Genomic DNA, 6,000 nt, shown 5'->3' on the forward strand with positions numbered 1-6,000 from the left:
GGCCAGAGCCCTGCTGGTCTGCTCCTTGGATAAGATATTTATCAGCTCTCAAAACCTTGTCTTTGGGGAACTGCAAGCAGCAGGGCCTGACTGAAGGTCCTTGGCCATACCAGAGAGCCACTGGTGGCATGAATTGGCAGAGTCTGTTTAGGACACAGGAAAATAGACCCAGTCATTTTGTACAGATCTGCCTGACACTTCAGAGAATCTCACCGTGAAAGAAAACTTGGGGTTTGTACAGAGGCAAACCTCCTGAAAGGAGAGCATCAAATCTTAAACCCTCTTGCAGAAGTACTTTTTTTCTCCAGATGCAAATACCATCACAGCCAGATTGAAAACGTCACCACTGGGCTTCTGGATCCCTTTCATCAGATGAATGCAAAGTTTCTACCGGAGAACAAAACGTGTTAGTGATCTTTTAACAACCACCTTTAACTAACTTGCAGTACTTGTCCTGCAGTAGATAGGCTCTTTATATCTGAAAGGTGCCCTGCAGTGAAAAGATTGAATCAAAACATACCTGTGCCTTTGTGCACAGTTGCTGTTCAGTGTATAACCCGTACCAGGTTCCCAAACAGTTCCTAGTGACTGTATTTTGTCCAAGGGCACATCTATGCTACCACTGGTACCTGGTAATGTTTCCTCCTCATGACTGGAAAAAATTTCCCCATCACTGTGCATTTCTTCTGCCTCCTGCTAGGGACCACCACAAATATTTAAAAATGATGGCTTTTAAGTGAGGAAGGCACAAGTCACGCATTAGATTTGCTTGTACCGCTCGCAGACTTGTTAACTTGCTGGCTCCTGCAAACCCTCCAAAGCCTGGGAGCCGCTGCCTCCAGCATCCTGCGCCATAGCAGCACGGGAGGCAGGCGATGGGAGCCCGGGTTGGGCTCGGGGCATCAAATGCACGGTGCTGCTCCGGGGGCTGCTGCGCATGCCAGGTCGGAAGGAACCACCAAAGGCACTTTGGGCCATCCGGAGCTGCCAAAGGATGGTGTTCCTGAGCTGGCAGGAGATGCTCGCCTTGCAGTTCGCTCACTCCTCACAGTGAGAGAGCTGGCCAGCTGCAACACAGAAACTGCATTTCAAACTGCTTCCTCAAAACCAAGGAAGAAAGGGATGAGGTTTTTTTGGCCTGCAGTGAAACGAAGGGGAAGTGGGGAAGCCACGCTTATGATTTGGGTAGAAATTTTACTACCCACTCCAACAGGAAGGGTGTTTTCTGACAGGCTCTTCGGGACACCTGTTTTTCGCTGCAGCACACCTCCCAGCAGTGCCGGCTCTTTCGCTCGCTGGTGTGTTTTGACAAGGAGCTGTGTTTCTTCTGACATTATAAACTCAGAAGACGCCAAGGTAATCTTCTCGTCCGACCTCCTGCCTCACGCAGGCCACAGAAGAGCCTGAGCTCATTTATATCTGAATTTATTCTACATGAAAATTAGTCTGGAATAACCACCACAAAATTTATCTTTAACAGCCCCCAGAAATCAAAAACCCTCAGAAAGACAATGTTCTGCTGTCTGGGTGTAGCAGTAATTATTTGATTGTATGGGCCATTTCAGACCCTTTCGTATGCTGCTGTTACGAGTTGTCCTACCTGTGCTTGTTTCTGGGTGAGTTTTAAGTATATTAATTGCTGCCACATGCTGCCTCCGTAAGGAATATGTGAGCCATTTATTTGGCAGATCATGTGAAGCCAGTTGGTGGGCCTCAGCCCGAGCTGACATGTCAAGATGTCAACATCACAGGGCACTTCCGAGCATCTGTCCCACAGCCTAAATGGCTGAGGACCCCCCATGTTAAAGAAGACCCTCATTACAGAGGACATCTGGACAGATGCCTCTGGTCTCTGGCCTTGTCAGGGTGATACCTTTCCCTGGCAATGAGCTGGAGCTATTTTTAGGATTCAGTGGGGAAACAAACCTTCCAGTGGTCTCATTGCTTAATTGCTCTCTATTGCCTTAAAGTACAATGGCTAACAGCTAAAATGGACTTTGGGGTGTTGCCTACAGAGCTCTGTAATGGTTTCCTGCTTTTTCTTTCTATTTGCAAGCTATTTTAAGTTGTTCTACCTTTCCTGAACTGCCCAAGAGGAGCTGTGTTGTGCACTTTCATCAGCTGATTCTGGGAAATGTCAGTTTTGCTGTTCTTCTGTTAGTAATACATTTCTTGAACGATTTAAAAATAGCACCGTATGAAACCTTTCCATCTTCTCTCTTCTGGAGGAGAACTGAGGGGGAGTTAACTCTTTTCTGCTTCACTGGAGCAAGAAGTCGCACAGCGTTCAGGTGCTCTGGGGCTGGAACCAGCTACCGGAGCCAGCAGAGGCAACGTGCCGGGGGCAGCCGGGGCTAGAGGAGGCTCCCGCCGCTGTCGGAGCCCCCGGCAGTCCCAGCACGTGTGGCAGCAATGTCAGTGCCAGGACTGAGCACCCCAGCCCTCAGCCACCTCTCTGGTGCTTTTACAGCTTGCTCAGAGGGCTTCCCAGCCAGCGCCCCTATGGCCCGCTGGCGCTGGGCATGGGAGAGCTCCTCTCTGTGACCTGCTCCAACATACGCTAACCCTAGAGTCTAAACCTAAGCTGGGAACTACATCTCCCAGACATCCACATCAGTCCTGTAGTACCATCCCATTTTTAACCACTGTTGGAGCACCTCATCACTGGCTGTTTGGTCTGTGCCTTGTGTTCTTGGGTGCCTCCTTCCTCAGCCGTTCAGTTTCTTGTTAACCTCCCCTCCCGTTATATTTTGATCTCCCATCATCTTTTTCCTAACTTTTTTGGTCCTCCTCCCTGGCTTGTTCCTTTTTGCTTCTCCATCTCTGACATTTCCACCAAGGACACCCTCTCCCATGCTCCCCATCTGAAGGCAGCTTGAAAGACAGTTATCTACAGTGCTGTCCCAGGCAGATGCTTGGCAGCAGCCTGCTGCAATAAACCCATATCTACATATGTTAGAGGCAGAGAGAGAAGAACGATCCTTTTATTACCCAAGCAGCAGAAGCATATCTTCATCAGACACAGCTTCCCCTGTCCGTTTGCACTTGCCATGCACTTTTCCTTGGTCTGTGGGGCCTTTGGGACTACTCTGGTAACCACAAGGTTGGGAAATACTATTTCAACCACAAAAGCATATTCCTCTTTCAGATGACAATTAACTTTTCCCTGGTGCCTGTGGACTGCCTATAAATATTTAAACAACAAGTGGGCTTGGCCTGCCTGTGTAAGCACCTCCAACATGCCTGTGCGTTCGCTCAGGTCTTTTCCACGGTGGCTTTACCCAGATACTTTTCTTCTCCAGACCTTCCCTGCTGAGCACAACCCCCTCCAAATTTGCCTCCCGCTCGGTGGGACCCAGGTTTTCTCAGTGCAAGCAGTCAGTGCAGCCACACAGATGCAGGTAGCCCACATCATCTGGAGTTGGAGGAACAGTGGAGGTCAGTAAGAGTTTACTGGCACATCTTGGTGGCGAAAGGGCGAAGAGGAGAAACGGTGATGCAGTTAATTGCAGATGCAGCTAATTACTGATGGCTTGTCCTGGTTCTGGCTGAGCTTTAGTGCTGCCTTTGCTCTGTGCCACAGGAAGGGTTACACAGGAGAGTGTTTGCTTTGGAGCCCAACCTCATTGAAAATAATACAAATATCCCCACCAGCCTCATGAGTCTGGGGCTATGGGGCATCTCTTTTCAGAAAGGTATCTAGAGGCACACTGGGGCTTCACACTGCTCCCAGAACAGTGCTATCTCATTTTGTCTTCTTTCTTTTTTCATGGGCAAGTATTACTTGTGGTAGGCCACCCTCACTTTCTCTGCCTGCCCATAACTGCTTTAAAGCACTGATTAGATGGTTATAAATCACAAGGGAACTATGGTATTTTGAATCACTCTGAACTTTGGCTTTATAGCTGAGGTCTTGAATGCACTCTCCAGCAAATCCACTCAATATTGGTTTCTGTTTATTCAGCAGTGATGTCATATCAAACTTTCTGGAGCACTCTGATGGAGACTTAAGTTTATTAAAAGAAGTCTGGATAGCAGAGCCAAGTTTAGCTGCAGCCAAGTTATTCAGTAAGACAGCCAGTTGTGTAGCAAATCAGAAGGATAGCTCTCGCCTATGTGCTGATGTCTGGCTTAATAACCTGCATCTGCTCTGTCTGCAAATGCTGCCATGTGCAAGGGTCCATCTTGAACAGGAATTATCTGCACCCACAGTGACCCAGGGTTTCAACCTTAGCTCATGCTAAGAAGATATGTGCTTTATTTGTCTCCACTTGAAAATAACGCTGGCCAAGATGTATTTTCCACCAAATAAAGTCCCTACAGATATGAGGAGAAACAGTAGTAAATTTTGCAAGAAAATATTTTCCAGTGTAAAAATACTGTGTTGCTAATATCTCTCAGAAAGAACTTATTTACCATGAATTTTCAAACAACATGAAGGAAGGTTTCAAAGTTGCTCAGCAAGCAGCATTGCATCAGTACCGCGCATGGATTTTTCCACAAGTTTCCTTGCTCCTCACAAACCCACCAATATTTGCCACACTTCCCCAGCCGCTCCCTGAGAGAGATGCAATAGCTGGGAACGCAGGGCTTTTACACTCCCTGATAAAGTATTTCCTGGGAGATACGGACTCGGGAAGCCCTTGACAACTGCTGACTAAAACCAGCATGGTCCTTGTCATCCCCACCACTCTTTACAGCTGAGTATCTGCACTCAAACCTCTCCAATAAAACGGCAAAGATCGCATCACTTCAAAGCAGCAGCTACCCCAAGTCTCTGAAGCATGCTTCAACAATGGGGGAAAGAAAAAAAAAAACCCTAGCTATGTCTGCAGTACAAATTTCCCGTGTTTTCTGTTCCCTGGGCAAGTCTGGAAAAGAACATTTTCATTTAAGCATTGGAACAAAACCAAGAATGAGGGCTTCATACAAACAGTAAGCCCCAAGTTTTGAGCAGCCCTGCCACGCTTGATGCCTCCGCACAGCCAGGCTGGGGGGGTTCTTCTCAATCCAGCTGAAACACTAGCACTTCTTGAGGGGTGTGGGAAGTACATGAAAAGGGGTAAAAGTGAAGTATTTTTCATGGCTTTTTGTAAGGCACCTAAAGCAAAGTTATCAGGACTAGCTGCAGCCACGGCTTTCTACGAGCACAGTTTTGTTTCCCCAGTAGCAGCAAGCTGTGCTGCTCTAGCAAGTTGAAGTATGTTTTAAAGTGCTTCATACCTCTTCAAAATCCCCTGAGAATGCCATGTGCTGGTGGCTGTTCTGAGTGGCTGGGAGGGGACCCGTGGCTGCTGGGGGCCCTTCTGTCCACAGTTTGCTGCACAGCCTTAGCCAAAGCACTTAGATGCTGCCTGCCAGGCTCTCAGGCAGTATATTAGCAATAGCACAAGCTGCCTCATGCAGGGAAGTCCAGCAAAATTCAATGTTTATAAAGTACAAGCAGAACATTCCAGGGCAGCATAAAATGTTACTTTTTTTTTGCTTTATTGACACTCACAGGAATAGTTAATGCTCGGTTTGGATAGAGCTGATGACTCTGCTGTTGTTCATCGTTTATCATCTCTGGATTACTATGGTTGCAAATCATTTGGCTGATTTCTCTTTTTTTCCATTTCACAGATGGCAGTGTCCATGAAGCATGACACCCTTGCAGGCATCTGACTTACTGCGAGGCAGGAAGCTTGAGGACCTTGGGGGATAATATGACCCTCAATATTAATTGACCTCTAATGTTCATGGACTGATGTGCTGTGATTTACATGGTCCTCCCAAGTACAAACTCTGGGTCTCTGCTTGAAGACTGTGCTGCATCCGAGAGGAGCCTGTGCTGGTGATGGGCCAGCACACATAAGAGTGTAATTTTATTGCTGTGCTTCTTAATGTTCATACTTCAGTTCTAGTTCAACCTCTTCCAGGGTGCGGCTCTAATGCACTTAAACTGTAGCTGGACTAAGGCAGCATGGAAGAAGCCCACCACCGTAACTTTACGTGAAAGGA

At 47.4% G+C, this 6,000-nt stretch overlaps 1 long non-coding RNA gene across 1 annotated transcript in view; it reads left to right on the plus strand.

The window, feature by feature from the left end:
• The window catches only part of LOC116959569, a 51,220-nt gene extending 45,485 nt beyond the window's left edge, over positions 1–5,735 (plus strand). The window contains exon 4 of the long non-coding RNA XR_004405944.2: positions 5,623–5,735. This is a non-coding gene — a long non-coding RNA (uncharacterized LOC116959569). The remainder of the gene's footprint in view (positions 1–5,622) is intronic.
• The last annotated feature ends 265 nt before the right edge of the window (positions 5,736–6,000 follow it).

Source organism: Tyto alba, unplaced genomic scaffold (assembly GCF_018691265.1).
Source record: "Tyto alba isolate M040663 unplaced genomic scaffold, T.alba_DEE_v4.0 Super-Scaffold_18, whole genome shotgun sequence".
Classification (NCBI taxonomy): Eukaryota; Metazoa; Chordata; class Aves; order Strigiformes; family Tytonidae; genus Tyto; species Tyto alba.